Genomic DNA, 24,287 nt, shown 5'->3' with positions numbered 1-24,287 from the left:
AAGAACTGTACATCAGAGGCCTGAAATGCCGTACTTCATAGTCCAATATACTAATACAAAATGAAACAGATGGTGATTTAGAGTAATATACCACATGATGAACTGCAACAGCTCAAGAATTAATGTTGTCCATTTATGCACTGATCTGCACAGAACTTTATTTGTATGAGATGCAAGTTTTCATTCCTTTTTAATGAGATAAGAACATATATGTCCTTTGCCTGTAACATAACCTAATCTGTTAAAAATACCACCAAGCAAAACAACCCCACTCTGCCCAGGATTATTTACATGACGGTAACCGTGGGAAATACACCAATCAACATTTTCAGGAGTGACCATTTTTTGTGTCTCCATTTTGGGCACCTATCTTGGGAATAAACAGACAAAAGGTCTAATCTGATGTCTAAGAGTTGCAAAAATTATTTCTGGAGAATCAAAGATTATGGTCTTTGATACTATTATTGAAAGTGTTTTTAAGTGTTCTTTGTCAAAAAGATCTTCCGTCCTTGGAAGTGTCATTTAGGTGGTTAGGAAATTCACAAGATTACTCCTTACATCACAGTTCAAACCACTGTTTACACCTACAGAGTTTTCATTAACAGACCAGTAAGCCTTGTGGTGCAAGTAGCTATATCACGTGCATACTGTATGTAGATCTCACATACTGTATATGAGATCTAAAGTCTGGCCTTGCTGAAGCCTGTAGGAATTCTGCCACATTTTCATACTTCTACCGCAGGCCAAATGATATGAAAGTCCTTTTGGGCTGTTGCTATCTAGAGTCCAGTCCTGATCATCCTTAATTAAAGATAATCTCTTCTAACTCAGATTTGAGATAATTTTATGCCCTGGGAGGTGTTGTGCTGAGGTAGCATGAGTGCAACTCTAAGTATAGGGAGGTAGCAATGATCTGATCTGATGGATGGCAAAGTCATGAAGTAACTTCCTTAGCTATTCCTTCCTTCTGAAGGAGCGGGATTTCTCCATTTTATTGTTAGGTGCCACTTCTGGCATTTATTCTTTGACTGTTCAAGTCTCCTTCAGATACTACAGAAGCTATAATGAATTTTCTGTCAAGGGAATTAAAAAATCTATTTAAACTGCTCTGGATAAGGATGAATTTCTGCTGCCATAAGGATGGCTGCTGGTAAAAACACCCCCCAAAAAAACCCAACAAAAAAAAGAAGTTGTCAGTGCCATGTGCAGAACTTTTCTATTTTAGTACCTGGCATTTCATGATGCTGGTCTATTTTAAATAATTAGCAAGTAGATTTAAAGGCAACAGGCTTTGCTGATGTGCTTCTGCTGCTTGAATTTCAAAGACATGGCTGTGTATGCATGAGGTTGGGGAAGTATTGATACTTCCAGTTGTATTACTTGTTATGTGCTATAGCATTTCTTCTTTCTGAGAGACTGCTAGGAGGTTTCAAAGCTCTGAATCTTACTAGGGAATGATTTGTCACCCTGCTCTGTTTGTACTAAACATGGCACAGTGAGTTCTGGTTGGTAGAGATGGTCTGGAGAAACATTGCAGTATTTTGTGTAAATGTAACATTTCCTTCAAAGAAGACATCAGAAATCTAAAATAGAAAACTAAAGATATGTCACTTTTGATCAGACCAGTAGTGGTCTGCCTAGTCCTCAAACTCCAGATAGATCTTTTTCCTTCTCAGCAGCTGATGGGATGGGAAAAACTTGTTTCCCTAGTGACAAATAAAATTTACAGGGTGTCCCATAGCACACAGAACTGACAAAGAATCCTGGTGTTTGTTTTCAATAGCAATGTTAGATTTCAATGTAAACCTACACCACTTGGGAGATATATTACGTTCTTATTCCATGCTTGGGCAGAAAACAATCCAATCATCTTCAGAGTCAGCAGCAGTTTGTTACTAGAGATGGCACCAACTGATAGAAAGGCTGTCAAGAGAATGGAAGTTAACATGAAAGTTTTTTGTTGGTTTTTTTTTTTATGTTAGATTAATAATATTTTCATTCTTATAAAACCTGGTATAAAATCTGCTTTTCTAATAGCTGTCTTGGTTATTTCTCTATCAGTATTTTAAAGAGTTATGTGACTCCCTTAAAGAGTTATGTGTACTTTCCACAAATCAAATTACCATCCTCATGATCACATCTGCAAATATTGAATCTTACACAAAATTGCTCAATATTTTCAGCAGAAAGTGAATTCAAGTTCCTGTGCTACCACACTCCCATGGAGTAGTAATTTCTGCAATTAACAGACAGCTCTATTCTATAAACAAGGGCAGAGTTAAACAAGTGAAATGGTGCTTCATTTTCTGATAGGTGATCCAGCTGCTGAATCAAGAACATGAACAAAGCAGGTACTCTCTCCTTGTTTTGGTGTTCATGGGTATAAGACACAATAATAGCTGAACACAAAATACTAACAATTTTACTTTCTGCCTTCATTTAAAAAAAAAAAGTTATATGTAAAGTAATTTTATCCATTCTTTTTCTTTTCTTCCAAAGCATAGATATCTTGATCTGTTAAGCATGGTTTGTTATTAAACCATTCCTAATGATGTCTTTCGTATCTAACTTGTGTTTTGAAGATACAAGGCAATATTTCTATATCATTCACTTAGATACGAATTTTACTACAACAAAAAAGGACCAGAAAAACTCTCATTTACTATATTCTTCTCTCTTCTCTTCTCTTCTCTTCTCTTCTCTTCTCTTCTCTTCTCTTCTCTTCTCTTCTCTTCTCTCCTCTCCTCTCCTCTCCTCTCCTCTCCTCTCTGTTAAAGGAAATGAATGTGTAACACCTACAGTATTCAGGATTAAATTTATCATGGTTTTCTTCTCAAACGTATGTTGACTTTTCATTACTATCTAATTTGCTGTTGAATATTATCTGCATGTAAAAGAAATTTCTTTTAGACTGACTTCATGGTTTTCATTGCTTTCACTAGACACCACAGAATAGAAATTTATTTAAAAAATACACAAATTCCTAGAAAGCTACTGGAGGTTACACTTGCAATTCTTCAGTGTTTTCCTGCCTTTTGCTACTCAGATCCATTCAGGCTGTGATACTGGGAATGATAAACCAAATTAATTCAAATGTTCAAAGTAATTTTACTCTTTTCTTTCAAGATATTGAAATTACATTAAATTCTGATTCTTGCAAAGATGAATTATGTGCATTATTGATTAGGCAGAAAAAATCTGGAAAGCATAAGACATGCATAATTGTGACATTATTAAAATTACTGGCTTTTGTGTTAACACTTTTCATTTTCTTTATCCATTTCTCTCATCCTAAAATTTCTTTTTATGTGGAGAAAAAGATTGTTCAAATGAAAGACATGCCTAGGGACAAATAATAATGTCAGCTCATCCTAGAATCAGTGATTAATGAAATATTAGGATCTGGTGCAGAGACCTTGTTAGATGATCAAATGCCCTATAACCTCAGTAAGGACATGATCTATACTGTTGTTATGACAATACTCATGTCTCGGATCCTTTGCTCCTGGAAGACTTCCAGTTACAGAGCAGCAAATAAAGCAATACCCAGGTCTGGTCAATGTCTGACTCAAGCCAAATTTGGAAGAAACTGACACCTGTAATTGGTATGCAAATACAACTATGAGTCACTTATCTTACTCCGTAACTAGTGGACAGCCCAGGGCCCGTTGAGCTCTCCTGCACGGCAGCGGGCTGAACACCAGGATCTCCCCTTGAGTAGGGACACCTCTCAAGGTCACTGCTCGAGGCTGAGAGATTCCTTGCCCCAACAGATTCTTGATAAGTGATTAATAGCATGCTAAACTTTGAAATCTTAGCTAAGTGATATAAAGGATTGATTACGCATATATAATCCTTTAGACATAAACCGTTGACCATGTCTGGGACGAGGAGTGGATCCAGCCGCACCTGGACTCCTCTCTGAGAAGGAGTTTAGAAAGCAAGGGGGTCCTTTCTGAACCTCGTGACCCAACAGGAGGGTCTCCCTGACAGTTTTGTCTAACGCTGTCCTCTATGCAGAAAATATCAAGTGTACCTTGCCATTGAATCTTGTTAAACCGCTGTTGCATTTACTATCAAACTTCATTAAATTGCTGTTTTCTATCAGTAAACATATTGCTGCTTCTCTCTTACAAGTCAAGTGCTGCACTCCATCCAGTTACAGAAACAGGGTCAAACCTATGGATAGCAGCTTTCTATAATCATCAGTTCTTCATAATTCAAGACATGCACTGTTGAGGAATGCTCACTTTTCTGTTTATTATAGTAATGAAAAGTGTCTACAAGTGTCTATTTATGTGAGGATAGTTTATATGGTGGGTTTCTCAAAGCTAGGGTTCAAATGAGTAACCATGATATGGACACTACAGTGAGATTCAAACAGTACCCCAGAACCCAGATGACTGACTTCAGATGCTTTGGATAGGGAAGATGCATCAACGAAACCTGATAGAAACATCACTGCTTATTTTTTCAGTACATCCATAATTCCTGCAAAGAGCAGCCAATACAGTATTTCACTAGAATCTTTCACTTCATCACATTGAATACTCATCCAGATTCATATTAAGATTTATTATCTCTTCACAGCAAAAAGAAAGCTAGTAGAAAATGATATTTGAAAGAGTGCTGCTACTATTACAGTTTAAGTTTTGCTTAAGGATCTGGCAGAAAGCATAAAGTCACCTAAATATATGTTTGAATAATCTACAGCTATGTCTTTCTGTTCTAGTCTTAATTATAACCTTCCTCTGGCAGTAACCCCACTGAAATGATGGAAGAAGAGGAGTATTAATCACATTAAGTGTGGCTGTCAGAAAATGGGGAGGACTTCCCCCTGGAATACCCATCTCCTTAGATAAACATATGAATGACTTGCTTAAAATGCAATTTTTCCAGTAGACGGCAATGACTCATTCAGAGCTATTGCAGGCTTGACTCTCCCTTGCTCTACCCCCAGATAATTAATTAGTCTCTAATAATGGTAATGCATTTCATGAATGACTACTTGGGGACTTTGATAGGTTAATTATTGGTTCACTGCACCATACTCGTTCTGGAAGAAACCATTGTGATCTACTACGTCAGTAAAGATGAAAGGAAAGAAGAAGAAAATGTATGCAGCTCATCATAGACTTTAATGTAATGTATTTTTTGCAACAACAGAGTTTCATGGCTTGACAAATATCCCTGAAAATATCTGTCTTGAGAAGTTCTTTCAAAGATTTGTTTCAGAATATTCGATTTTTTTTGTTCATGAGAAGCAACATTAAAAATGATACTCCTGATGAACGTTGAGATTTTCTTAATACAGCTCATACTTCTTAATATGCTTCATATCACTAGAATTCATTTGAGTACTAGTGTTTTATTTGGAGTAATGATATCCATGCCACAAAATTAACATATTAAAAAATTTTGCTTTTTTCTTGTCACAATCTGGAATGAGAATGAATTTCTCCTTATTTTCATGGTTTAAAATTTTGAATTTTTATGATCTTTTGCAAAAGTAGGAAAAACATGATTTTGCGCTCCTACACTGTGCAGCAGCCATGTTTATTGTATGAAACTACTTCACTTTGGTTCACAGCATGACTCCTTATTTGCAAATATGTTGGTCATATGTTACATGACTGGCACACTAGAGTATGAACAAACCCATGTCTTCAGGCTGGGGAATCTCTGCTTATGATGTATGGAATTACTCCTTAGTACATGCAATAAAGAATCTGTCTAACTACGTTGAAGCATGAAGTTTAACCTTGGTTCATGTCATATGGTTATGCCATCTGCACTGGAGAGCTGTGGACTGATAGTTCCAGCACTCGGTAATTTCTTGCAACACCACTGGCCAGGAGCTATGAGCTCAGTTAGATGACTTGTCTTGGGGAAAATGGGTTAGCCTGAAAATAAGATTTTTCTTTTCTTTTTTGTACAGTTTAAGCTGTTTTGAGAATTCTACCAACTTCAAACTACCTTGAATAAAAAATATCTTGGGGGTATCATGTATGCTGCTCTTTGTACAAGGTACTTTGTACATTGTAAGACTTTATTGTCTTGCAGGGACAATAAAAAACCTGGAAAACTTAGGAAAGTACAATAAGCGTTCATGAATGCATAAGTTACAACATATATTAAACCATATCAGATAGTAACTATCCCAGACACATTTTTCTTTTGTAAACTGACACACACACACAAAATTGGTAAAGACTATTAAATGACATAAATAAAATCTTCAGAAAGCTGCAGAAAACTCTTTGCATAATTATGGCATAGAAATAAACTCCATTATTACTCTATCTGCATTCCTCAGATTATAAAATCTCTTGGGCAGTCTTATACACATGGGAGACATATAGTTTAAACATTAGAAATGGGATAATCACTTAATATTCAGTAAAAAAACCCTGAAGGTGAATTTCTTGAACATAGCTGTTATTAAAATTTTATTGGAACTTCAAATACTGGTCTGAATACCTCAAAATTAATTTAACTTGTCAAATATGGAATGATATATTCCATATTTGGAGTTGTATTTCTATTGAGCTAAGAGGAATGGATTAGAAAAGAACAAGCAATGAGATAAAGCATTAAGGAGAGAATTTTGTAAGGCAGGATATTCATCTCACAATATGAATCTCATTCCAAAATCCTCTTCTGTCTGACTTATGGTTAGGGAGTCGGGGCAGGGGGTGGCGGGTGTTGAAACAAACAAACAACAAAAAATATTAACACTTCTCTTATAAGTCATATAAATAAAACCAGTAACTTTAACAACAGATTTTCTGGGACAGACACTCTGAAGACATATATCAAAACCATTGTATAATATGTTTCTTTGCAATAATAATATAGTAGGAAGGGAGCACTGCTTGCAAAGACCCAAGGGTGCATAGACATTCCTCTTCCTCTCTTCTTATCCACAAGAAGATAATGAAGTAGTGAGTACACTGAAATAATAAAAATTTAAATTCTCTCTAGCCCTTTACATAGAGTGTCAGTTAGCCTGGCTCTGCAGCTTTAGTTTCCTTTTTGGGTAGGTTTTCAGGAAACTGGGCAGTCCTGACTGGCAGTAAAGGTGTAATGGGTAAATTAGCATTTTCTGATGGAAAACTCTTCAATTGGAAATGACTTTTGACCAGCTCTTCAATAAGACTGCCTTAATTCCATGCCTGCTCACTGTATAGTAAAATTGATTTTACCTATTCAATAACCTACCTGCAGTCAAGAGGCAATTAGAGTATACCATATTCTTCATTGCTTTTCAAATTGTGAATCTTACTATGGATCACTGAGGATATTGGCTGAGTGAGGGACAAACTATTATGAAGTGTTTTTCAGAAAGTAAGACTTGCAGGTACTGAATCTAAAAATCCATTTTGGTACAACTGAAAAGAGAATAACCTTTTTAAATTTTCTACAGAAAAGTGTATTTACCTTTCAGTGATGACTGACACCCTCATGCAGAACCCATGTTAAGTTTCTGTCTTTGATATGTACGTCTTGAAATACGTGGCAAGATCAGTGTTCCAGCTGAAGTAACATTTTCTTACTGTTGCATTGGAGGAAATAGCAATGTGAACAATTAACTCTACATTCAGCACCAAATGTGCTGGGCTACTGGTACTTAACTAAATTCTTATAATTGTTAGTAAGTCTGCTATGCTTAGTGGGATCCAGCTCATGAATTCTGAACATGCAGGGTCAGCAGTGCTAGGTAATGCATTCATCTTCCAGATGTAACACCAAGAAATCTTTTCAAATATTCAAAGCAGGGATCTTCAGTCAGTTTTACAGACCTTTGAACCTCCAAGCAGAGAAAAGGAAATAAGTAAGTGGCCCTCAGAGAAATCCCTTGTTAAAAAGAAATTTTCTGCTACTACATAAGTGTTAGATCGAGAATCTATCCTTCTGAGTTCCCAACAAAGTGAGGTTTTGTTGGGAAATGGGGAGCACTCCGTGCTGTTGTGTAGTCTTGCTTTAGTAAAGGTCTGATCATGCAGCTCAAAATCCTTTGAAGCTTTTACCCGTGTCAGGTCCATGCTAGGATTTTGAGGGAGCTTATAGACTTTTATATATTAGGAAGGGAAAACATAGCTTTTCATTATGTCTTGGGGGTGAGAGAATGTTTCAAAGACAGGAGTCTTCCCAGAGAAATGAATCCTCTGTATGATTTCAATGTATTATAGTTTATAAGCTACTAAACACAAATATCAGAAATAACTGATTGTCCGTCTTCCTGAATGCTACCTGCTGCTACATGTGAATAGAAAACGACCATTATAAAAATTATTTTTCAGTGGTGAGTGAAGCATGGAGGTGACATTTTAAAGATCGGTCTTTGAGCTGTAGTCTCATCATGAAAGCTATTACAAAGTCCTTATTCCCTCATCAAAGTGTTTAGACTCAAATTGAGGTACTGAAAGACTGGTTGCCCAGAGGTATGGGAACTGCTAGGAAAATGAGACAAAAGTTATGTCCCTTCTGTTGTCTCAAATAACAGATTGGATCCATAAACGTCTGCCATGCTGAGTTTAAGTTTTTAATGTTAAACCACCTGCTGAAGTCGCCACCCCTTTAGAAGACATGGAGAGCAAGCACCGAATACTGACAACAATGGTCACATATACAAGCAGGATGAGTACACAGCTGCACCTTAGCCAGCAAGGATTTTGTGGAGACAAGTGTGTTTCCAAAACTTCCCCAGAGTTTTTAAGATAATCCTCAGTCGGGGAATCAAATCTCCCAAGCATGTCACCTGGTCCCCATCCATATTGTGATGGGTATCCACGTTGAAAGGGTCCTTGCAACACCACCTTTAACTGGATCAGGTGAGACTGCCAAAAGCACTGTTGTTTTCAATTCCAGCTGTCCCACAGTCCTACATGACAACTCTATTAATGCAAAATTTACCACTAGTGATTTTCTTAAGCTACGTAGAAAACATACTCTAGCTATCCTTTCTATGTACAAAAGACTATCCTATATGCATTTCTTGATCTGCAGGAAAAAATTCTGCTGACTATTTAGTAGTATTTATATTGTTTGGCTGATTCTGCAGCAAGGACCACCTGGGGGAGTCTCTGGAATGGTTAGATTCTCCATCCAGGATGTTAAGGAACACATACACCTACATATAGTCCCTATCAATTGTCTAGGGAGCAGGAGCTGCCTGGGGGAATCCAAGGGACTGGAAATTCTCACCGGGAGAGCTTCTCTAACAGTTAATCAAATGCTTTGTTGTGAAAGCACTAGAGGGTGAGTCAATCACCTTGTCCCAAATTGATCTATTGTCTCCTATCAGTCCATTGTCTCATCCTTGCAGAGACTAGCTGGGAAGTTCCAGGCTCAGCTGAGGAAATAACGATTTAAGTGCACTAGGTGTGCACAGCCCTAATACCCAGCTACACTTTATTAACTACAAGATGAAACTGAATTCATCCTTATATCTTATTTATAAGTTAAAATCCATAGTTCTTGCTACAGCACCCACCTGCAGAATCAACCAAGCCAGAACCCACCACTCATGAGGTGCAGTTGTTTTCAGAGACATAGGAGATCTCTTGCTCTCTGATCTGGCAGAGGTTTGTGTAGTTCACTGGATCTGGGTACACACAGCTGACTTCTTTTCTTCAGTAGCTTCTGTTTTTTATTTCTTCACAGCAGCCAGGAATGATCCTTATGTTTCTGGCAAATGAGGGGTTATACATTGCACACCTTATTTCTAACATGCATGATGGAGAGTTTAATGGTTGTGGTATATTTGCATAATGCTGCAATTGGTAACACAGTGAGGTCAAAGTGGTGCTGTCCCGTGCCAAATTTAAGGCTTTAAGCAGTGCAAATACCTAGTCCTCCTAACTACTCTTACTACTGCCACAACACCGTACCACTACACAGTGTTTACTCTTCACTCTAGCTGATTGTTTCCCTGCTGACATGTATGGTCAGCATGGGCCTTGTGACAAGTAACTGTGTTCAGCATAGTGGTGACAGAACTTGGTATTTCTGTACAGAAATACTTATAAACAAACAAAGGTTATATTGTTTTACTGCTATGATTCTCATTTCCATCAGAACTTTGCTGTTTTTCAGCTTCTAGTTGAACTGGCTAGAGAAAAATATTCAAAAACAGATAAGATGAGGTGCTTGGAATTCCAGATCCTCTGTCATTCATACTTTTTCTTAAGCTAATAATATTACATATTGTTGCATATTATTATATATTAAATAACATGTAAAAATACAACTGTTATACAGATCTTTTTTCTTGTATGTTGTGGTTTAAGCCCAGCTGGCAGCAAAGTACCACGAAGCCACTTGCTCATTCCTCCCCCCACGGCTCTGGTGGGATGGGGAGGAAAAAAAATAAAGAAAAGCTAGTGAGTTGAGAAAAGGACAGGGAGGGGATCACTCACCACTTATGGTCATGGGCAAAAGACAGACCTGACTTGAGGAAAACCCAAAATCAATTTGATTTACTAGGAATCAAATCAAAACAAGGATAATGGGAAGTAAAAACAAATCTTAAAACACTTTCCCCTCACTCCTCCCTCCTTCCCGGGCTCAGCTCCACTCCTGGTTTTCTCTCCCTCCTCCCCCCAGCGGTGCAGGGGGACGGGGAATGGGGGTTGGGGTCAGTTCCTCACACGCTGTCTCTGCCGCTCCTTCCTCCTCAGGGGGAGGACTCCTCACTCGTCCCCTGCTCCACCGTGAGGTCACCCCCACAGGAGACAGTCCTCCATGAACTTCTCTGGCATGAGTCCCTTCCACGGGCTGCAGTCCTTCAGTCACAGCCTGCTCCAGCGCGGGCTTTCCCACGGACCGGCAGCCATCTTGGGGGGCATCCCCCCTGCTCCGGCGTGGGCTCCTCTCTCCCCGGGCTGCAGGTGGGCATCTGCTGCCCCGCTCCCCTCCGTGGGCTGGGGGGGGACAGCCTGCCATCACCACGGGCTGCGGGGGCATCCCCTCCTCCCCGCTCCTCCTCCCCTCCTTCCTCACTGACCTCGGGGTCCGCAGAGGGGTTCCTCTCCCATCCCGATCCCCCCACTCACTGCAGGTTCCCCTTCTCAAGGCTGTTCTCCCAGAGGCGCTACCGCCATCGCTGACGGGCTCGGCCTGGGCCAGCGGCGGGTCCGACTTAAAGCCGGGGAAGTTTCTGGCAGCTTCTCACAGGAACCGACCCTGCAGCCCCACCCCCTCTACGCAAACCCAAAACATTGTATGATGCTCCTCTATTTCTCATTAGCAATTTTAATATTTTCTAGGTCCTGTGGGGCTGAGGTGGTTATCCGTCAATTTTTGGAGATGCCTGCATATACCTTGTGATAGTTAATACCACTTGAAGAGAAAACTTCTAAGAAAATTCTATGGGTTTATAGTGCTAGATACGGTAGCTGGAAGCTGAGAATATTGTGCCTTTCACAGAGCATGGGACCATGTCATTTCAGAAAGAACTTTCCATGTTGTACACTACAGAATTGTATATGGAGAAATAAAATCTTCCCATATAAATTAGTACTATAGTGTAATGTATATACAAAACAAGCTAAACTAATAGCTGGTGAACATAGCCGTGGTGGGTTGGCCCAGGCTAACAACCAAGTTGCCACGCAGCTGCTGGCTTACTTCCCCCACCCGCAGCAGGATAGGGGAGAAAATAGGAAGAATAGGAGTGAGAAAGCTAGTGGTTTGGAATAAAAACAAATGAATCACTTACCAAGTGCTATTGTGGACAAAAAGATTCAACTTGGGCAATTTAATTCAATTTAATGCAGATTAGCATAAATAATTAATTATTGATTCAGCTATTGGGAAACAGAAAAAGACAAACATTTAAAATCATCTATCCTCCCCCTTTCCCAGGCTCACTTCATTCCTGACACATCTCCTCCCCACCTTGCTGTTGTCATGCATTACACTCAGTCCTTTCAATGAAGCGATGAGTGGCACAGGGGGCTGAGGTCAGGGCATAGAGGGTTTTTCTGCTTCTCCTTCTTTCTCATTTTTTTCCTATGCCCCTACATGGGTCCTCTATGGGCTGCAGTCCCTTCAGGAGTGTTCCTGCTCTGCCACGGAGCACAATCTTGTTATTCCCTCATTGTCTTTATTGTTCCCTCCTCCTCTCTCCACTCCCTTATTCTCTCCATGTTCCCTCCCTCTCATTTTTTTCTGTCCTTTCACAATCCAATTTGTGGATTGGCTCAGTGGTGTCCTGCGGTGGGTCTGTTGTAAAGTCAGCTGGAACCAGCTGTGTCTGGCACGGGGCAGCCCCTGGCCTCTTCTCTCAGAAGCCACCCCTAAGCCCTTCTGCTACCAAACCCTTGCCATTTACACTCAATGCAACAGCAAATTCTGAAAGGAAACATCTTTCAAATCAAATAGGAACAAAAGGGCAAAACATGAGCAAATCAATGTAAAGGGAACTACTAAATGAAAATTATTTTTTCTTCTTTATTTCCCAATTCTTCTTCACCTATTCAAACAGACCTACTTCCTAATAAAGATCTAAACAAGATCTAATTTCTGATCAAATCTAATTTCTGATTTTATACTTTAATATGTTTCTTCTGATAATTGAGGGCTCTAACAATGTTGGGGTACACTCTTGATCTGAACAATCAGTTTATAAAGAGTGGTACCAGGAGAATAATATCAAATAAGAAAACAAAGTCATTACCAGTAATGTAAGCAGTTCCCAAAATTGCAGTGCCCACAAGGGAGTTATGTTCTTCTTTTAATGGCAAATGAGATTAAAACCTTATAGCTTTATTTCATTTGTGGAGATAGCAAAAATATTTTTTTCAATAGCAGAGTGCAGGTGGGGGGGGTGATAGAGAGAGATGTGCTTTGCAAAGAAGAAAACTTTTGGTTTCAAGCCTGTGGTAGTTACTGCAGATCAGTTTGTCAGTGAAACCACAGAGGGCGAGTTCTTTAGATTCTGATATCAGCAGGTGGGAGAGTTTTCTCTGAACTCTTTTCTTCTTTATCTTTTAGCACACTTATTGGCAAAATAGTCAAAAGATCCAATGGAGAGAAAGTTAGTGACTTGTTCCCTTGGCTGCCAAAACTTGGGGCTAGGGACTGATTTCTGCCAATGCAACATCAGCAGTGGCTAAAAAAGCTACTTACAATACTAACGTGCCTCACATCAGAAAATGCTCATTGTTAACATTACTTATTGCTGTTTGTCTTCTGGAGATTTTATTTCATTCTTTTCAAAGGTCTGTGTGGAAAAAGTAGGGAAAAATCTTAAACCGTAAAGTGTACGGATGTAAGGTGTTTGAGACACTAAGCAAAATATTCAAGGAGTCTATCAGGGAAGTTTGCAGCCAATGTATACAGGTTAAAAAAATATCTTCTATGCCTTGGTGATTTTCAAGTCTTAGTTCATATATGGGCTATGAAAATATACTTGAAATTGGAAAGACTACATCTGTTACACAACTAGATTTCTGCTTCAGCATTTTTACTTATGTTAGCTCTCAAAAAATCAAATTCAATATAGCAGGAATCATTTTAGTAAAACCTTGAAAGCCCAAACGTGAAATTTGGGAAACTGGATTTTCCTTATCACACTTGTAAAGAATAGACTGTACATGATGTTGGATAACAGATTTAGGTGTGAAATTGATCTGTCTGGTTATATTAGGCTGGTAAGTAAAAAACTAGAATGATATATTTTTCTGTACTGATATAAGTTTCTGTACTTGATCAAGAAAAAAAGCATATCTTAATATGAAATGGTGATAGATGTGAGAACAGTAATAGGGTTATTGAATACTTTCATTTCATTAGTTAGAAAGATTAAAGAAACCATGTTTCTTCCCATTTGTAGTTATGTTACTCTGAGATCAACAGAAAATAGAGAGAAAAATATATTTGCTCATTCCGTGAAATAGGCTTCATTCTGCAAGACAGAACAAATATAGCCAAAATGTCATAGCAAAGAGTGAAATTAATAATAGTATTATGGAATTAAGTAGCAATTTATTTTTAATAACAAATATGTCAGATTCTCTTGATTTGAAAAAAGCTGATATTTCTCTTGTGGTAGCTGTGTAAACTTCAAGCTGATCCCCAGCTAGAATCCCTTTCTGCCCTTTAGATAGTTATCTAGTCTGTAATTTGATTCTGTGTTTCTTTGGTTGATGATCAGAACAGAGAAGACCAAGTTTGTTCGTAAACTACTTTCTGGTCTCTGCAGTACACACGACAGTAAAACCCAGTGTTTATTTGGGGAATGGATAAATGTGATTGTGAGCCTGGTTTTCAACATGGTGAAGAGGAAAATGCTATTTTAAGTTTCTTTTTTAGTTAGGGTATGAAATTAAAGTCCTATAGTTGAGATTTATGGTTTTCATAAGTCCAGACAGAACAATAAAATAAATTCTGAATGAGATTTAAGGTCTTGTGTATCATAGGTTGTTGAATAGTCCTACATTAAGTCTAGTGATCCTAGCTATTCCTTCTACTTATTATAGGCACCTGAGGTGGATTTAGGCATGCTCCTAACACAACGTCTTGGGCATTGCTGGTTATTTAACAGAATATGAGCACATTTGCATATCCGAATCATAACGGGATAAAGTGGAAGGCAGGTATTGAGCAACATGTTGGCTGAGTAGCTGAAACAAGCATATTGCACAGGGGTAATACCATGACCTGGATTCCAGTCCCTGGAATAATTCTGGAATTACATAAAAAATCAGCAATATCATTACCTGTGTAAAAAAAAAAAAAAACAAAAAACATGGTCACATTGTTGTCTATCCTAAAGAGGACTTACTCTTTGAATCCCCATAGGTATTATTATGCAGATATATCATTATTATATATTGATATAGTATTATTACATTATTATTATGCAGTTATATTTGGTTGGGTTTTTTTCTACAGGAGCAAAACTTCAGGTAGGCCTTTCTTGTAAGTAAGCTTTGTGTTTGCTTCTCCTGTGTTGTTTCCAGCTGTCCAGCTCCACATGTGCAAGCATTAATCCATGCTTTAAATTTTCCTAATTATCCCAGCTTAGGATAACAGATACCAGACAATTAAGGTTCTTTACCTTAAGAACTTTACCCTATAAGTTACCTTTTTAGGGACAGATGTCTGCTGTCCACATTTTCTAGTCTAATGCTAGGACTTTAGCTGAAACAACTAAGTTAGCAACCCACCTGCCCTTATTACCTCAATGGATATTATAGGCATCTTCAGAAGATAACTGAATCATTCATTTCTTCCCATTACCTACAAAGTTGATTATGGTTATTTTAAGCATTACAAATGCATTGACCTTAGTCTTTGGGAAATCAAGTTGACAAAAAATATGGCCAATATACTATTTGCACTTAATATTACCGCAATGGAAGGGATAACTGGGAAGGAGATGACCTCAAATTGTCAGCAGCTGATCCAATTCTCCATATTACACAGAAAAAAACCCATAAAATTGAAAAACCCTAAACCAATCTGAGGGAGAAATTACTTTTCACATTTAATGATCTGAATGACTAAGTTATTACTGATTTTTTAAGAGAACGGATCCTTCCAATCTCACAGTTCTCTTATATCTTACCCATCACTCTTCTATCCATGATCAATCTGAGCTTTTAAAGAATCTGTGGTGTAAAAAGGATCACATCAAGCTAGCTAAGTGTAGGCTGTAGCAGCATTCACTGTTGAAATGAACTTAGTAACTGTTATCTAACATTTATACAGGAAAATTTCCAGATACTAACCTACTGCACTAAGAGGCCAGAGAGGAAAACATACAGAATTCATAACAACCACAAGACAAGTCTAGAATTGATAAATGGATGAACATCCTTTAAACTCTGTAATCTTAAATGACAGCTGTTTATGTACAAGGCTGATGACTGGACGTAGAGATAGATTATGCCTTTTCACATAGTCCAGACTCATTTTTCTGTTATCTCATTAACCTTGCTAAAACTGCTTAAAAAAAAAAAAAAAAAGGATTTTGCCTGGAGCTAATTATATTGAGTTTGCTTCTGCCTGATCTCACTGACCTCACTTCTACCTATGAATTAGTAGCTGATGGGTAAGATACAATTATATTTATTTTATCTGAAATCATGGGACTAGTTATTTTATTTATATTGATGTTGATGTTGCCACTGATACTAGCAGGCATTTGCCCAGTGACTAGTTACTGACGCAGCAGTAGGTAATGGAAACAGCTAAATATTAGAGGGCAGTCTTGAGTGACCCCAGCAAGAAAAAAAATCTGAATGTAGAGTACACTGAGGACATCTTCCAACTTTCCTGTTTTAGGCTATACACAAATTTCTACTTATCCTCTTCTTTCATCACCTGTTCTTTGTTTCTGTCTCCAAATTGCTGCCCAACATCAGGTTCCTAACCCCGCTTCCAGGAGTTTGCCTAACTTAAGAAGTTCAACTGGTTGAGTCAAAGGTCAACTTCCTCACTTAAAAGAGCTGTTGTGGACAGCTGGAATTCCCTTCCCATCCTTGGAAGCTAATTTTATGCTAAGGCTCTCCTAATGACCCCCTGTGCTGCAGATATGTCTGCACCTGGTTATACCAGTTTTGATGTTTTCGCACTGCTTAGCTTGATCTTGGACACGTGTCATCATGACGGACCAGCACCACACTAGGACTGACCCTGATCACCGCCTACACACTGGATCCTGTCTCTAACTTCTAAGCCAATGCCATAGCTCCTTGCTAGTGAAGGCATTGCTCATGCCTGCCGTGTTGTCACCCCCAGCTTAATTAAAAGCAGCTCCCAAGGAAAGGAGGGGCAGCCTTCATTTCTAGCTTTGTTCATGACAGCTCCTACCAGTGAAGGAGCTCAGATTCAGCTTGGATTCAGCCAGCTGAACTCCTAGAAGGTGAGATGTACTCAGGGCCCTGACACATTGACATTATTGCTTTCCTACCTGTGATTCTGACCATGTCTTCATACACTGTCATTTGTAGGCCTATACAAATAAGTGAAAATAGATTTTTTTTTTTTTTTTTTTTACAGGGTGAGGTTTTAAGTGATACGTAGGACATTTTGCTTTTGTTCAGTTTATGAAGACATCAATCTTACCTCATTTCCACCTGAAAAACAGTCACTTGTATAACCTGTGCCCATATTGTTATTATATACATCTATCTGTACATAGCAGCATTTGGGCATGCTAACAGGTACTCCTGAAGTGTAAATATCCAACTGATTTCTGCAAATAAAAACAGAAGTACTACTGAAAGTTCTTTGATAATTTGGCCTAAAGTCTACATAATTAATAAACAATGTTGTTTTGCTTTGCTGAGAAAGGCCATGCTCTGAGGAGTCTTCTGGGCTCAGCAAAGGCTAAGAAAAATTAAGTGCTTGTTAACTGTTATAACACAGAACAACTAATGTGGTTTGGGGTTTCATATCCTATTAATGCTGGTGATGTTATTGTGACAATCCCATTTAATTTGAATGTAGAAATACAATAAGTAATGAATGAGGAAGCTAAAACACTTAGAAAACGAAAATTGCTAATACTGTACATTACAAGAGTCACAGTTCTCATTTTCTTCAGCTATATAAAGTTTTACAAAAAAAGTGTTCATCATGATCTTCTTGATGATAAGAGCTGTTGCCTACTTTTTCTCATGGAGGGAGAAACATTCTTTTTTAAACAGCACAGAAGAGTCAACAGCAAATTTGTGCGATCAAAAGAGGAAGAATAACAAAGATATGCAGGCTTTCTATTTCTGGTGTTGAACGATCTTATTGCTGCAGAAGCATAGAGCAGCATCTGGTCTTTTAATCAGGTAAAAAATATGCTAATCTTGTGGCAGTAAGGTGCATCAGATGCTTCTGTAAATGTTTGGTCCCTGATTACTTTCCACTACTGAGAGACTTTCTTGATTTCATCCCTTAAACTTGCCTGACAAAAAAAGAAGAGGTAAAAAGAGACATACAGAAGTAAAAGTCAACTGGAGCCAATGATTTATGGATCAGGATTTGTCCAAACCCAAGTTGAAGAAAGCAAGATGACTCTAGGATGATGATGACCCATACTGTCGTTGTGAAAGACAGGAGTAACATGTGAATGACACAGGAGCGTCCCAGGCTGGCAAAAGTGCTATTCATGCTATTTGTGAGGTGGCTTTTGCTTTGCTTTAAAACTAACAATCCCAGTATTTCCTAAGTCTTAATTTATTTAATTTTTTTTCCTTCCAGAACTTTGTATTTGGCCCTGTAGCCAAACAAGAAAAAGACTGGGGGTTTGCCAAATAGGACTTTAAAAGACCTCAAGTGTTTCAAGTTCAGTCATCAGACCCCTTTTATACACTGATTAAGATCAATCTTAAAAATAATTTGCTTGTTATTGTTTTCTCCTGATGCTCCTACTGAAAGGCTGCTATAGAGCCTCAGTGCTTTATTTTAGAATCTTTCTCTAATTTCTGATTTAAATATACTAATGGCCAGTAATTTGTCCTTTAAGCTCAGATTGTGTTTCCTCCTTTCTTTCTCCTTTTCTCTATTTAATAATCATATCCTTTGAATATATAAGACAAAAGCTTTTGCCGTCTTTGGTAAGATGGTCTTTATTCCTCTATCATACCAACTTTTTTTGGTCCACAGTCATGTACGGGACAAACACTTTTTGGTTTTTTTTTTTTTTAATTTATTGTATGGACTAGATCTCACCAGGACTTTTTAAGGTAAAATTAACAATTTTCTGCTTTACTGGTACCCTATGCTACAAGCTATAGCTGGTATGCTACTCTATATATTCTGAGATAACATTTACCTTTTTCATTACTGAATTATTTTGAAGTTTATAAACTATCATAAGATGATGGAAAACAAGAATCTTTTTACACTAGTCAGCTCCAATTAATAAGCTTGTAGCACAAGTTTTTATTAATCCCCAAGGGCATGATCTTGCCCTCTATAATTTATCTGATTTTCTATTACTCTGCTCATCATATTTATGCAGCTCTTCATGCATGATATCTTAATATTCTTCCAAATGACTTCCATGCTTACATTATCAACAACTTCATGAGCCACTGCAGGCTAATTTGAATTCCTGTTACCTTTAGGAACTCAAAAAGTTTGATTTTTGATTGTGGCACAAACAAGAAATAGAATAAAGAACCACTGAGGCAATGAAGAAATCATTGGAAATTCCTCTTTTTTGATAGTAAAGAAAATTATTCTAAAGTAGAGATGAATTAATTACCATTTGCAGCTGACCACTGAAGGACCTAACTCTTCCCCATGTGAACTGGGACATGATAAATTTTGGGTTCTTGTGGTAGAAGTGCTTGTTGTGAGATTAAGCAACCTTTTAACCACAGCATTTCAATGAAAAGTTTTCAAAAGTGTCCTGAACTATTAGACATGTATAACAAAATGGCAAGATGAGGAGTCTAAAATAATGACTGAGCTCTGAAGTAAAGGAAAGTATACTAATTCAGACTGTGTTTGATCATAAATGAAAGCCAGGAGGTCAGAGATGAAACAGAGCCACTTCCATTGCAGTTGACAATTCCAGTGACTGGATACTGACAATTACATTATTTATTTATTAAGTTTGTTAATTATTGAGTCATTCTCAGTGCAGTATCTTGCAACACCTTTCATGTACAAAGCTAGGTATATTGATGGTCTCTTAAAAGAATTGCTAATTTGCTAATTGTATAACTGAGACTTCTCTATGGTGAGAGAATGAAACAATTTTATGAAGTAATTTGTGATTTACATTAGTGTTTCTTAATGAATAGCTGCTTAACATTTTTATTTAATATTGTGTGATTTCTTTATTAACAAGGCATTTGATTATTAGCTTATAAGCTTATTAAAAAAGTGTTTCTCTCAAAGTTAAATGAATTAAAGTTCGTTAATCTGAACGTTGTTATTACTTTTATTAAAATGGGTTAAAATTCATTTTTAGTAGCAAATATACTACCAAATATGCTGTTTGTGTTTTTACTGCCAAATATTTGACAGAAGACAAAACAAAACCCCAATAACTTTGACACATGCATTGTATTTATCATGTCATAAAAATGGAAAAAAAAAAAAAAAAAAAAAATCCCTGTGGTACCTAAATATACACAATATAAGTTTCATGTAGAAATTATCAATAAATTACACTTTCAAGTAATGTTGTTTCATTTTATCAGAAAACTGTCTAGAAGGATCTAAATTCCCAAATAAGAAAATTTGCTTTGGTTTGACTTGTTTTAGGGATTTCTTTTCTTTGAGAGTAGATACTTATAATTTATGTAGTAGCATTCCTATGCTTGTTTATATTAGGCTGCTGTTCAAGATAGGTGATACAGATATCAAATGTTTCAGTGCTAGTTTAGTGAGTCACCTGATAAAATAATTTTATGTCTATTTCATTGTCTGTATCTTCTAAAATTTCAAGTTCTATGTGGTGTCTTTCTTGCACTGATAGCTTATTTTAACATCTGTTACTGCATAGCAACTCATTTTTTCTTGCTGAAGGCAGTCATTAACATCTTACCTGGACAATAAAATCTGATTCTTCACATATGCAATTAATGTTACTGTGCAGTTTCATCATTCATTCCAAGACCATGCAAAAGATTCTTGAAGTCTCAGAGGAGTTTATTCCAGGTTGCAAAAGAAGTTCAGACTTATTTAATATCCTTTTAATATCCTTCTAATCCTCCTAATATTTTATTTAATATCCTTCCCAGTATTTATATGCAATCTTTTATTTCCAGATAGTCAGAAAAAAAAAAAAAAATCACCTGTGAGCAAGGCTTTAAACTTCTACCCATTTTTAAGGTTTCTCAGTTTTCTGTGATGCATTGACAGATAGAGTTTGTGGTTTTATGCAGAGTTTTTTCCAACAAATTGATTATAATAGTGTTGCTTAAGAAGAATATAAAAGAAGTTGTCCAGAACAATATTGTATTTTTTTCAAAAAGACTTTTTTCCAAAATTAGAATTTCAGTGAAGAACAAAATTGCCTTTAAACATGATTATGAAACTTGAAGAATCAATCCTTTTTTTTTTTTTAATAGATTATTTTTCCCTGATTTATGAAGACAGAACATTTGATTCACATACTTTAAAACAGTAAGGTCTCTTCACCTGGCATCCTATAGAAACCACAGCAAAAATTTCCTTATTATATTTTAGAACATTTTGCTTTTTTGACGCATTCTCTTCATATAAGCCTTGGTTTGCATCCACACAGGAGTAATGAACATTGAGTGAGGATCCAGATAACTGCTGACTAGGAAGTGTTTGGATTTTAAGATGGTGATATTGCCACTTAAATATCACATAGTGGAGCCTTAAGTCTTTGGAACATGTTCTGAAAAATTCAGAATTTTAACTTCTGATTTTATTTTAGTCAGTTCTGCTTTGTTCAACACTATGCCCAGGGGATAGTCAGAACTATTTGAAAGAAGTTGCAGTGGTAATGTTTTGTTCTGCCACTTTTAAAAGCTACTCCAGATTCTCCTAATAATTCAGAAGTACATGAAATAAGACTTAATTATATGCATCTGTTAAATCTTGTTGTAAATGGCCCTAAGCATGTGGAAAGCTTTAAAGCTTTTGATTATTATCTTAATATGCAAATATCTATCAGTGTGCAGATTATGAACTGGATACTATTAATCATTATTTCAAAAATATGTTCTATGTAGCAAGAATTTCTTCCATTCCCTGCTCTTTCTAAGACACTAAAGGAAATGTCCTTTAGGCACATTATCTCCTCATGAAGAACATCACTTAAAGAGGACCTAGAAAAGAAAGAGAGGTGCATCTAACGTGTTACATAAACATCCAGAATGACATGTAAACTCTCTGAATTCTTCTGTCCAAAACTTCAGGAGTATTCATAGCTATTTAAAGTCTGAGAAGAGATTTCTGTCTTTAGTACATTTGTGTGCATGTGTGTGTGCATGTACAAAAGTAAATGCTTAACTTGATCATAAAACTCACCCAGGTAATGTTGTTCACATAGAATATAGTAGGTTTCCAGAATGATCTAAGTAAGAATTAAGAACATAAAAATGAGTAGTTTTGGAATAGAAAATGAACATACATACACATAGGGAATTTTCTTTGAATAGTTGCATTATCAAACAGGGTAAAGAAGTTACACTGAAGTAAATAAATGGTAAAGCACAAAGAGCAAACACAAACTGTAATTTGTTATAGGAACTAGTCAATCATACAGGAATATGTGCACAGAAATAGTTAAATAATTTCTTTCCTAAGTCTGAAGCAAATCTGCATTGGTAGGTGATTATAATTTGACACATCTTTACTTTGAATATATATCAGTTGAACTCATATGGGCATGAATCACTTGGGTAGATTACATTTAAATCAGTGTTCTGATTTAAAAGAAATCCTCTTATTTGTGCACGTAACTCCGACATTCTGCTTGGAGAAGATAACTGATGAATAACCTTCACTGAATTGCTTTATAGAACTTTTCAGAACTTTGAACTGCTGTATTGCCTTTTGGCTGTATTGTAATAATATGATTGCCCCTGCCTTACTTTAATTCAGTTTTATATTGGTGAGTATTACATATTAATACCTCTACAAATACACTCAATATTTTCATGTTCTTAATAGATGAAAAAATGAGTTCATTCATTTATTGCTTAAAAAAAAAATTGTCAATCCATCAGTCTATAGATAAAAGAGTGCCGAACATAATCTTCTTATGTTTTTCTCATGTTTCAATGGAAATGACAATCGGTGCACAAAAGCTTTCTTGGGTGTGAACCCGCACTTGAAAAACTCAGGAATCATGTTGAGACAAAGCATAGAGGCCAACATAGTACTAAAAAGTGGTACAAATGTAAAACATAGTCTTTCGTTCAATTCTTAATTTAAGATTGTTCCAGCCCATCTTTCTGCTTTTCTTTCCTTTTTTTTTTTTTTGCCTTTTGTTTGAATTGAGTTCAGGTTCAGTTCTTTAATATTGATTTAATTTCTAAATTCAAAGGCATGGTTAAAAGGATTCAAGAAATGCCTCATCCTCTGCCATAGTCTCATTTCTAGGAACTCCAGCTACAGCTGCAGGAAGAGCTGCTGCAGCCTGCTGCAAGCACACTCAGGAAAGGAAGCTTGTACGTTTGCTTTTGAAAGTTGTCAAGTAAGCTGTATCACTACTTGAGAGAAAACATAAGCATTGGGAAGAGAGCTAATGCACATGAAGTCTGTAAAAAAGGTAAAGTTTGAATTAGAAATGCAGATTGCAAACATTGTCTAATTGTGAACATTTTTGTGTGTGTGTATTTACGTACGGCAGGAATTAATTGCTCTTGGGAGTGAGGAAGTGGATTATCTTCCAGTGGATTAAGGTGAGGTGGTAGGAAAAGACTTAGCACTTATGAGTGGCTAAATTGGGAACTAAAGATTGCTATAGAGTTGTGCACTACTAGAAGCATTTTAAATGGATGTATAATTTAAAGATTTCCAAAACTGCTCACACACAATGGAAACTATCTAAAGGCAAAAATGTAATTTTTCTTATTGTTCAAGCTCTGTTGGATAAAAGCATAATTAATGTGCAATAAAGTGTCCTAAAACAGAATTCCAAACTGGAATTTAAGTAAATGCTAATTCTAGAAGTCTACAGCCAGTGCTTACCAAATCCTTATTGTAATGTCAACAGCTTCAAATGATACATTCAATTAATTACTAGTTTTAAGTTATAACTTTGCTAGTTTTCAAACTTAGAGCTTTTTATAAAGTACAGCTGACACCACGAATGAGTCACAATGACCTCCCAATTTATATACATATATGTTTATATTTAGATTGCATAAATATTTGTATTTAAAATTTGTATTTTGCTAAATATTTTTAACAGTCTGGATATCAATTTCATCTGTTTTCTGTTTTTGTTTCTCATACATGATCGTTTCTTTTCTCTGAATGACTAAAGTTTCTGAGCAACAAAACTTTTAACAGGAAATGACAGATCACTTACAGCATATGTTTTTAAGGACTATACTTTGATGCTAAAATTTCTTATACTCTATATTCACAAAATAACATTCAGAATTTATCTAATTACTAAAACAATGCAGCTTAATAGGTCTTAGATATATGCACTAGGTAACATTCATACTTGCACTGCCTGACAACTGTCTTCCACATTCCTGTCAGTTTTACAGTGCAGATAATGAAGGAGACTAATTTTTTATCAGCCCTGGACTAACATCGGTATTATACAATGGCAATCTAAAAAGACGGCCTGCTAAGCAATGTTAGGACATTCCATGTTCCTTACCATGCAG

At 36.7% G+C, this 24,287-nt stretch overlaps 1 long non-coding RNA gene across 1 annotated transcript; it reads left to right on the top strand.

Moving 5' to 3' along the window:
- Positions 1–12,026: 12,026 nt before the first annotated feature.
- On the top strand, positions 12,027–23,080 carry LOC121233833. Its single transcript, XR_005934046.1, has 3 exons — positions 12,027–12,060; positions 17,539–17,543; positions 23,071–23,080. It is a non-coding gene; the product is annotated as an uncharacterized LOC121233833 (long non-coding RNA).
- The last annotated feature ends 1,207 nt before the right edge of the window (positions 23,081–24,287 follow it).

This window comes from Aquila chrysaetos, chromosome 15, assembly GCF_900496995.4.
Source record: "Aquila chrysaetos chrysaetos chromosome 15, bAquChr1.4, whole genome shotgun sequence".
Classification (NCBI taxonomy): Eukaryota; Metazoa; Chordata; class Aves; order Accipitriformes; family Accipitridae; genus Aquila; species Aquila chrysaetos.
This window is presented reverse-complemented; position numbering and strand designations above follow the sequence as displayed.